This window comes from Dysidea avara, chromosome 1 (genome assembly GCF_963678975.1).
Source record: "Dysidea avara chromosome 1, odDysAvar1.4, whole genome shotgun sequence".
NCBI lineage: Eukaryota > Metazoa > Porifera > Demospongiae > Dictyoceratida > Dysideidae > Dysidea > Dysidea avara.
Window position 1 is genome coordinate 8,876,008 of NC_089272.1, and position 11,594 is coordinate 8,887,601.

The 11,594-nt window shown below is 39.2% G+C and overlaps 1 long non-coding RNA gene across 5 annotated transcripts; it reads right to left on the reverse strand.

Annotated features, from left to right (window-relative positions):
- Positions 1–346: 346 nt before the first annotated feature.
- On the reverse strand, positions 347–3,915 carry LOC136255881 (uncharacterized). Of its 5 annotated transcripts, none has more exons than XR_010701193.1 (8): positions 3,658–3,915; positions 1,452–1,499; positions 1,167–1,248; positions 998–1,090; positions 828–942; positions 701–772; positions 590–647; positions 347–536 (listed from the first exon to the last, which is right to left on the reverse strand). It is a non-coding gene; the product is annotated as an uncharacterized lncRNA (long non-coding RNA). The 5 variants fall into 5 exon arrangements; XR_010701184.1 differs by having other exon boundaries at positions 1,452–1,554; XR_010701177.1 differs by having other exon boundaries at positions 1,167–1,499.
- Positions 3,916–11,594: the final 7,679 nt, after the last annotated feature.

Below are 11,594 nucleotides of genomic sequence, written 5' to 3' on the forward strand. Positions count from 1 at the left end.
GCATCATAATAATTAGAAAGGCTGGATGAGAAACTAATAATCACCGAATAGGGGCCTTATGTAAAATAAAATCCTATTTATAGCTTCCTATAAGTAAGCTACACTTCCCCATGAACACTGTGACTGCTTTATTAGAGTGATTGGTGATTGACTGCTCTATTAGAGTATCTCGATCTTATATACATTTTTTTAAGGGAGGGGGGGGCACGTGCCCCCTGTTCCCCCCCCCCCCCCTGGATCCGCCCCTGGCATACTATCCTCTATACGCTTCTGCTAGACCCACACCTTGCCCTCAAAGCGACCCATATCCCTTCTGAAATACCCTTTTAATTAATGACGTCGCGTTGCTTTTTCACGTGAGCCAAAACAAAGTATAGTTGTACAATAATGAAACTGAAAAGAAAGGTAAAACAACCTCATAGTCAATGAGTTTTCAGTTATAACTGTTCTGCCTGATCATCACTGCATGAGCTGTATAGCAAGAACCCACAATCCTTGCTTTCTTCATACTGAGAACAGTCACATCATTTCTTCATCTGCAAATAGTTAACATTAATGTTCATACTTCGCATGTTGTAAATATACTTACCAACACCAGTTTCAAGGTGAGTATGTGCATTGAACTTGTGGAGTCATTGATGGGACTGCTGTAGTGCATCAGATAAAAATTAGCAAAACTATACAGTATAACTCTACTTACATCGGTATCTCTCAAACTAACTGCTCTTGAAGTGCGCCACGTACCACACTGTGATATTCAGCCCTTGTGCACCTTGGAGATTCAAGATTGCTAGAATCACAGGGTCAGTGCAGCACAAATAACTTACTGAATCACCCAAGCAGGTACATCATACAGAGTTTACAAAGGAGTAGACAATATCCACTTTCCTTCAATGCTTTATTCAATTTTCCAGCATTTCAAAAATGTAGGCAGTCCAAAGTCTATATTGCATAAGTGCACAGTCACCAATTATTATAGGGCAACATATACACATACTGTCAGATCTCCACAGTGGTTAGTAGGACGTGTAACACCTGATTACTTTCATCATCCCTCTTCTCTAAGGTCCATGTCCTGCATGTAATTCTTCTATGAAAGAACATATGCAGTCAACATAATACAGCTTGTATATTACAGTATCTGACTATCTGTAGTTTATGTGCACCTTTTTTAACTGTTTGTGTGATTCATTCACTCCTTCATGGTTGATGCTGTAAACGCTGGTGTCATAGTGTCGATGTGCTGCTCTGTGAACAGAATTAGAGATATAAGACAAAATTACAGCTTAAGAAAATAGTCATCAGCTTTCTTTCTCATCCTGAGTAAATTGTTAGCAAGTAACTGAATATAACAGTCAAAAAACCTATAATATTTATGAAGTTGTTGTAAATTAAAAACTTGTGATAATAACACTGATTGGTAATGGCTCACTGCATGGACTTTCCCTTACTGCAATTTCATGTTGGTCATCTGACTTCACAGCTCACCAACGTCCTTCCTAAGAGTTAAACTTGCCTGTGTCATCAATTTGCATTCTTGAGACCCACATGAAGCTATATAAGTAGAGGATATTGTACACAGGACATGGTATACACAAGTAAAATTCATACCTATACCTACAGTAAATTATTATTTATTCTTGCCAATACTATTAGCACACAAAGCTAAGGGGTATATATGGCCACATGTTGTCTTGGGCTTGGGCTAAGCCAGTCACATGCATCACACCCAAGAGAGATGAGACAAAGATGCAACAGTTACACTTTTGTCTGTAACCGTAGTTATTATATTAATAACTAGCTGGGCACTTTATAATAACATGGTACAGAGATATAAAATAAAGCACACTACAGGAATATCACAATAATTTTATGGGACTCATGTGATACAGATGGGTCTCTTAATACATTGCACCAGCCCCCACAGATGCAAAGCATCCCACAGAATGCCCACGCAAGAGACCAGACGAGTAGAACTGGTAAGTAAAGCGTGTTGACAGTTTTATGAGTACGTGTAAAGAATGACCCCTTACAATCCCACACTCAAGCAATCCCGTGCATACTACTGCATGTGTGCAAGTTTCTGTTGTTCTTTTTGAAGGGGTGAGCATTGCCAGACTGACTCAACAAAATTTAATTCTGCCATGGATTCACCTTCATTGACCCACTCGGAGTTTTACACCTCTGTTCCAGGACCATAGAAATCAGGCCAGCCCAGATTCTATGCTGGGACCATTGGATTGACTCTACTAGTCTGTTGTGGCCATGCCACTTTCTCTTCAGACAACAGATGAAGTATGCTGCCATATATGGATTGGCGGTGAGCAACTAGTCTACGGCTAGAACACTGTTTTGTCATTGGGTCAGCAAAACAACAGATGTTTTACTATGTGAAGCGGTGTTGGGCCACTACTAAATATCTACCATCAAGAATCTACTAACGTTTGCACCTTGAATCAAATTTACTAATAACATGATGCTGATATTTCGTACATCACAAAGAATCTCTCTGGCTAAAGTTTGTAAAGAGTGGCTAGGAATTCATATTGTCTAACCAAATTCATACAAATTGAAAATAATTATAACTAACATATGATCTGTAGCATTTAAGGTGGCGCTGAACCGATTAAGGGCAGCCGCACAAACAAACGCAGACATTCATAGACCACAGCAAAGCTTCTCAGTTGACTAACAGAACGAGCTCTGTCAGACCACCTAGCTACTTTTGTTGATACAACTAATGTTGTTCACGCTTTAAAACTATTAGCTTGTCACAACTCTGGTTAATTCACTGGAGAACAGCACCAGCTGCCATCGCATTATTGTTATATGGACCACGCCCTGATTAGCCATACCGTCTCCTTTCTCACTAAATAACTTCAAAATTATGCACCACAGACCATCAAAATTTGGTATAGGCATTGGGTAAGCGATACTCTACAATAGTACGCTTCGAATTTTCGCAATTTGGGTTTGATGGAGTTGTTAGCCAATGTTGTAGCCCACAGGTGTGCGTTTTCACTACTTTCCATGTTGTTATCAGTGAAAAGGAAAGCATAGAATTGTTCTACAAGGTGAGTAATGGTTGGAACTGAAGTGGCTTAGTACTAGGTTGTTCATTGGCCAAGAATCGGGTTAAAACTTCAGAATTTTATAGGCAAAAAATGAAGGCGTGTTATTTCATGAAACTTTGTATGCTAAACTAAAGCATCATAGGCTAACACACAGCTTTTAAGGCACAGATTAAGTTGTACACTAGCGAAGTTTTGGGTCATCCTAAAATAGCTCATTTAGCGCGTGGGTTGAAACAAATTGTTTTGTGCGGCTGGAAATAATTGGTTCAGCGCCACCTTAAGTCTGTTCTATGTCCACCGAGACTGTAGCTACATGACACTGTTTGTGGCAGCATGTTACCCAAAGACTTTCTTTTCTTCCTGAGTGTAGCTAGCCGCATTTTTCATCCGTTGTTCATTCTCTTTTCCCGACCCATTGACTAGAAGAATAAAAGGGACAAGCGAACAAGGGCGCCTGAGTTACCCAAGAGTGGGCAAAACCAGTTCATCCCAGGTTCATCCTCAAGTCCCGTTGGGCCGCTGGTAGCTCAACAAGGACGGCGGCTAACTGCTGTTATATTTGTACATACAAACTAGTACTCACTCGAAACATCAGTCACTTCTACCATCTGTGCTTCGGCTGCACCATACTGCCACTCGAGCGTCAGTCAATCAGTAGCTGCGGCTCGTAGTGGTTCTTTGTCACAATAGCGATTCACCCCTGGCGACATTTCACACAATGCAGTCAGTCTTGACCACAACTATGTGAACAGAAGAAGGCGTTCACGTATATATAACGTTGTTCATTGGCAAGCTATACACCTGTATACGGCCTGCCATCTTGCTCCGTCTCTGTACTTGTCTGTATATTCTCCGTATACGTCTGAAAATGACTGTTTGTATATATCCGTATATGCTTCCAGTTGCACTGTGGCACATCAACAGAGTAACCTTCGTCTAAGTGTTTAGTGAAATAATCAAGTACATGAAGTAATTGAGTAGTACACGATCTGCCAGGTATAAATCCAAATTGGTAAGCTGAGAGCAAATTGTTCGATATTAATGACTTATTAACTGATCTTTAACTATAGTTTCCATTAACTTACCAAAAATGGACGTAAGACTGACTGGACGGTAGTTACTAACATTGTTTCTAGCACCTTTCTTGTGAATGGATGTCACTTGGGCATTTTTCCAGTCATGCGGTAAGGTTCCACTAATAAATGATTTGCTGAAGATAATGGACAATGGGATAGCATTAAATTCACCCACAGATTTTATTATAGAAATTGGCCAGCCATCTGGTCCTGGAGACTTATTGTTATGCATGTTCATAATTTTATCTAAAACAATATCCGGGGTGAAATCTATCGACTCAGATATGGGAGGGGAACCATTAGGGTCTATTGCAGGGGTAGAAGTGATATCTTCATTAGTAAAAACAGTGGAAAAATAATTATTAAACAAGGTAGCCATTTCAAATCAGAGCATGTCACAGTGTCATCAGAACAGATCAATTCAGTAATGCTGGGGAATGTCTTAACTTTGGATTTACATACTTCCAAAAAGCTTTAGGCTTGGATTTAACTTTCTGAACTAATTGCTTTTCGTAGTCATTTTAAGGTTGCGAGTTAGGCTTCTAAGTTGATTATTTACAGTTTTGAAGTTTAATAGATCAGTTGGAGAACGAGTTGAATGATACTTTTTCCACAATTTGTTTTTCTGTTTCTTTAAAGAGAATACTTCAATATTGGAATACAAACTTTTTCTTTCTCTTTGTTTATAAGTAGGAACGTATGTATCAATAATATCTTGAAAGATGGACTTAAACAATAACCAAGACTCATTAGTGTCGAGAGTTTCCATATTAGATACCCAGTCCACATTAGTAAGAGCTTGTTTCATTAGGTCAATGTTAGCTGCTCTAATGTTATATTTAAGATTATCATACTTCTTTGGTTCTGAGTAGCAAATCAAATCAAATTCTATACATATGTGATCACTATTTCCCAGGGGCGGTAGGTACACTAAATTATTGATCATATCCTGTTCGTTTGTTAAAACAAGGTCCAACAAACTGGGAGTTTCCTCTTCTCTGTACCTCGTGGGTTCATTAATATGCTGAAATAAAAATAAGTCATCAATCGTATCTAAAAATGGTTCAATGTGACAATTATTACCAGTACCAGAGAAGTTTGACCAAGATATTGCCCTGTAATTAAAGTCACCGCATATTAACAAGTGTGAATAATTATGAAGACTGGTAAGTAAATCACAAAGGGATGCTGTGCTGTTGTCAATATTGCCTGAGGGACTGTGATAAATGCACCCGACTAATAATGTGTCAGATCCTTGTAGCTTGACACTAGCCCAAACATAATCCTTGAAATGAGGTGAATTGAAAAATACTTGTGAAGCTTGTAGTTTGTGATGTACATATGTGACCAGGCCTGCGAAAACAGGGCATGTGGGCACAAACTACACCCAGTCACACTACGGGTCATATCTCAGTGCTGGAACAGAATATTTGAAATCTGTAACTTGCATATTAACGCCAATTAAGTTCTTACTAAGGGCTGAAAATTGCATTTCCATAGCATAATGGTATAAAAATGTATGAGTGATAGAAGTTTTAAAAAGTTGGAAAAAATCATGGGCCCACATGCCCTATTTTCGCAGGCCCAGTCACATATATACCTACTCCTCGTATATCAGATGAGATGGAGTCATAGTTATTGGGATCAAAATTTAAATAACAATGATAACCAGGGAGGGTAATCAATGAAAGAGCAACAACTGCATTAGGTGCTTTAGGTAGTATTTCACTAATGACAATAATATCCAAAGGGGTGCTGCCTGCAATTTATGTTAGAAGATCTCTTTTATTCAAAAATTGGTCTGCGTTGGTGTACATGTACAAAACTCTCATCTTATTTTTAACTATACTGCTGTCAACAGTTTCTGTAGTGTATGTAAAGCTTTCATCAGGAAGACTGAGTAGTATTCTGAACAACAGAGCCTTGTTTAAGATTGTTACGGCTTGTTACAATCCCATTCCATATAATTAAACCAGATTCTCCTTTTGCTCATCTTTGTTTCAGTTCATCTACTGCTTTCTTGTGTTTAACTTGTTCTAGTTTAGTTCTGTCTGGAGCAATGTAAATTTTATTGTACTGTTCATTTTTCCTCAGAAAATGTGAATGGGCGAGTAAATAAATTTTATCATCAATGTCTTCAAGCGTTAAAAGTAGTGGCCTCTGTTTGTTAGAGATCTTTGGACCCAGCCTAACAGCTTTAAGTATACTAATGTCCAACTTGAAAACACTGTTACTCAAGGTTTTAAATGACTCAATGTCAGCCTTTCGGTCATTTCCCTCTGTAAAATTGTAGACAACTATATTATATTTTCTGCACTCTTAAAACAGAAGTGCTACGGTAGCACCATAGATATTAGAGTGTACCGGGATAGGAAACGGACTATGGTTTCTGTTGAAACACTCCGTGTCCATTGCGGTTTCTTGGTTTCGTTGGCGGTTTTATTCAAACCACATAATTTGTTGAGTGTTGTTGCCGTTCTTTTCGCCAACGCAAGGTGCTAATTAGTACTATAATTTGTGAACGCTAGTGGAAGTGAGGTATGTCGAATGTTGTCTTTGGTTTTGCATTAGTTTTGTTTGTGTATTAGCGTTCGAATTGCTTTTAACCACTGTTTTGAAAGCCGTCCGTGTTGAGTTGTTATTTTTGTCTCCCTATAACCGAGAAGTGAAGCAAACTTCCAATATTATGTAGGTAAATATAGGCGTTCCTTAAAGCAAGTAGTTTTCTAATATCCACATTTCAGTGTCATAGCTATTTCCATTTTAGACAAATTGTAGGTTTTGTACTTTCTGTGTGCTGTAAGCAATGCTACACCTTGTTTCCCTGGGATGCTCAAATGTCAGCTCCTTTTTGCATGGCCCTTTACATAATAAAACTTCAACTATTAAACTGTTATAAATCACGTTTATGGAATGCTATCATGAGTAAAAGCTGAATATATGGCCCATGGAATATGAGTAGTGGTATTACAGTTAATTTCAAGACTGCATGAGTCTAGGACTCATCATGGTGCTTGTGTTGCAGGTTGCCTCATAGGCTTCGACTATCTGTCCAGCCTAAGAATTTATTTCAAAAACTAAGGGCTCAGAGATCTGGCTATACTGTTACTATCTCACAGTCGTTTCCTATAAGTATTGCACTGGAAACTGTTTCTGTCCTGAAGATGTCAATACCAAAAGAAGTGTATGTGGGGGCACCAGCAGAAAACCTTGCTACATTGCAGCATCACTTGGGAGTGGATTCAATATTGCCACAAGGTATGACTACGTAGCTACTAAGTCTACAGTGTTAGCTTAGGAGTGTGTTATTACATAGGCTGGTTTGATGTGACAGCTGATGTAGACAACGGGCCACTACTGATATCAATGATAGCTGCTGGTGATGATGCAGAACATCCCACAATATCCAGGAGTCTGGTGGTACAGCAAGACTTTTCCTGGCTGTACACATTGATGGAAAAAAGCTTACCTGTAACACACCCCTGCTATCCACCATGCCACAATTAATTGTTTCCGTTGCAAATATTCGGGATTTAACAGCTTACCTTAACTCTTGTACTGTGTGTTGTGGCAATGAAGATGACAAGTATGCTGTTTTAGTTGAGCCTAGGAAAGGGTTGTTTATATGAATGCACCAGGTAATTATATTTATGTTTTATTGGTTTTATACATATGTCATGTGTGACAGGTACTGAATGTGTAGCGTACCATGACAACGCACACAATACTATACGCTGTACAAACTGTGGGTTGCTGATACCGCCAGGTGGTGGAGTAAGATGTTCCCAATGTAACAACTACAGACAAACTTTGAATCGCATGGCACTCCGAGCAGTCCAAGAAGGAAATGATGATAAATGCCATCCAGAGAGCCATACTAACTATTGCAAACTGACATCATCAGAAAAAGATGAAAGGATGCAACAGCTACACCAGAAAAACAGACTGTATAAACAACAAATAGAACAATTAAAGCTGAAATTGGAAAAAGCAATAGAGGATAAAGGTAGTGTGGTCGATGATCAATTGCATGAAGATCTTTTAACCATCATGAAAGAGAAGTCATCACATATTAGCCAGACCTATCCCCATGACAGCTTTCAGAGAATGTTTTGGGATGCACAGCTGAGGGCAGCTAATTTGAAGAACTCCAAGAACATTAAGTGGGATCCCCTGATAATCCGGTGGTGCTTGTACCTTCATCATCTATCTAGTTCTGCATATGAGATGTTGAGAGAATCAAATTGGTGTGCTCTGACATTTTCAAGAGACTGAAGAAAGGTACCTACACAGACGAAGGTGATTGAATGGTCCAGCAAGGATGCAGAGAGGTAAACCAACATGTTTGACTAGTAAAACTTCCTAAAACTGATGACAAATGGTGAGATGGGCATTTTGATGGATTTTGGCCTCGATAAGAGAGCCGCCAGTGCCACCCTATGGACGAATATAACTAAACAAGGATGCAGCATGACTTTAGAGAGGCAAAGCATCACGTTTGATGTGCAAGATTTCTTTAACGCATTGTAAATTGGTCGATATCGGCAAAATTCGTGGATATCGACATTTGTTGGTTTTTGAGGTCGCTAGAAGAGCTGCCAGACCAACCCTATAAATGAAAGCTACTGGCTAAGGGTCTAGTAAGCTTTTGAGAAGTAAACTAGCACATCTGGCTAGCAAAGGTTCCCGTCAGTGAATAAAATTGGCATTTTTGACGAATTTTTGACATCCGTCGAGCTCAGCCAGATGGCAAACAATTTTGGAATTCCATGATATTTGGTGTGGTAGTAGTTGGACCCATGCCAGACCAGTTTGACCTGGGAGGGTTACTTTGGCATCGCTACTGTGTGCTTCAGTGGCATCGAAACTTTTTTCGAGTCCGAAATTTCATTTTCGCGATGCTGCAGCTGGAAATCGCTCCAGACAATGCAGCCACTGATGGTTTTAGTTTAGAGTAAAGTTAGTAAGAAAGGTTGAGAGTGCATATTATAGCTTTAAAAGACATTTACTTGAAGATATAGCAAAAAAACTCGTAATTTGTAAGCATATTCGCCGATTTGCACGACAAGACGTTAATGAAAAATAACACCAATCTGGCGTTTTCTAAGTGGTACCTAGCCTAGCATTTGTGGGTGGTTTGGTAGTTGATTCTCGGAGGTCGAAATTTCACGTTGCGGACCCTACATACGGGTTATCAATCTGTCCACTATCTTGTAAAACGATTTCATCCAATTCCTTCACCAACTTTCGTTTCCGTCCTTTCCTGGAAGACATAGCTGAGAGCTCACCGCTAGTGTAGATATGCGCTAGTGACGCAATACGGCCAATAAACTTTCCGGAAGTAATTTTTTAGGCCGCAACCATGCAGCTTTCCATATAAGTCGGCTAGGGCATTCAGCAAAGTTATTTGTAGTTCCTGTGCTTTCTGTTTGTCGGACTTAATGGCTTCGGGAGGAAGTGCAGCTGGATCGAGTTCAAGTAAAGAACCATGAAAACTAATAGTCAGGGATGGAGAAATCGGTAAGTAGCATTTTTACTGAAAATGCATGCTTGCATGTTTCATGCTGTGTGAGCATACATGTCAGCAACTTCGAGGAGCTTTTCTGTACCTATATTTATCTAGTTATAAACTATACCCAAGCCCATAGCCATAGCTAGTTGGCTACATTCTTTATCCCTGTATAGGTCTAATGCGTGGTAGTGGGCAGTTCGTTCGGTACACCAACTTTGATGTTGAAGTTATGTTTGCTGCCATAACACCCAAGGACATCTCCCCGACACTTTCCGGATTTGTTTTTTTGATTCGCTCAAATGATGGAACAGAAAGGTGACAGTAAAAGTCAATTAGCTATAGTTAGGCCCCTATTTGGTGATTATTAGTTTCTCATCCACCGCCCGCATCCTTCATAAGCTACCGCATGGTAAGCCATTATTTATTCTATGCATGCTCAGAAGAACACGTGATACCAAACTGATGTGCACCACACAGTGCAATGAAACATGACACTCAAGATATATTTGTGCTATATCTTTTGTTGAATGCAATGTATCTTAATATAGAGTGTGTTAACCACCTGGGCAGACCAGGGCAGTCACTGTTATGTCAGCTGTGGTCTTGGGTTTACATTACAGGTAGCCATAAATAGCATGTGTTGAAGTTACACAGTAGATCAAGCTTAGAAAGTGTGATTTCAATAAAGTTCTATTGTTCTCCACTACGTCAGAGAGAGCTTGCTCATAATGATTTTCTAAGCTGTTCAGACTCCCTCCTAACTCATCACAGCTTCCTTTAAAACAAATATGATATATGATTAACAGATTAAGGTGATCATGCAATAAACCACTGAATAGCAATGAATATTAATAACTTCCCTATATGGTTTAGAGGTTAAAAGTGTTTGTGGATGGCTTAAATCACTAGTGTCACACCCTTCAGTGCTTATAAACTCTTGATATTATGTCCCGTATACATGCAAAATTTTGATATTGCTTGAATTTTTCTTCCTAGAAAATAACAAAAAAAACAGGATTTAGACTACGCTGTACAATAGAAAAATCACCCATAGTATCAGCAAGAACACCTTCGGGGCGATTATATGCTCCTGGTATCACCAATTCTCAAAAATAAAACCACCAAAATGCTGAATTACCAATCTGTGAAAATGACACACTCTATATATACATACGGTATACCTGTACTATTAGTTACACAGCAACATTCAGGTTGCATCCCCTAGCCTGTATGTAGGGTCTAGGATCAACACTTCTATCAGGTCACTGTTCAGCTCACCCCCCCCCCCCCCCCCATTATATTTTACAAAATACCTGTTTACCTACCTATCCAACATCTGGAAGAGTAAACATGTGGCAAGACATGTGTGACTTTAGTTTGTATTGTTTACCATTGTCAAGCCACAATATACTTCAAACTTTGTGCCTAAGGCCCCTAATAGCTGCCAGGTATAGGATAAAAGCCAGTTAAATCCCAGCGGCAGATCTAAATGGGTTTCGGTAGTTTCGACCGAAACCCCCTTTCAAAAGCCTACTTAGGTGGCACCACCCATTGCATTAAGTACAGATCGATATACTTTAATAGTGCAGTCAGCTAACTACTATAATAGAGCAATCAGAACAGCAACTTAGCCACAAATTCAGTTACCTAGCTAGCTTGTTTACTCACAATTTAAGTAACTCAAAACTGTTCTAAATTTCAATCTCAGAAATCTCAGAAACTCTAAAATTTTCTTGAGCCATGTCCTTCGATACTTCATTATTCTTAAACAATTATTTTACGTTCAGAAATCCCCTTTAAAAAATCCTAGATCCGCCACTGAATCCCACCAGCACTCATAGGGTATTTTCTTAGTTATAACACCTCAGCCTCATTGCACTTGGCTTTGGTTAATAATGATATTCTACTTGTGGTTATAGGTGTAACTATAAC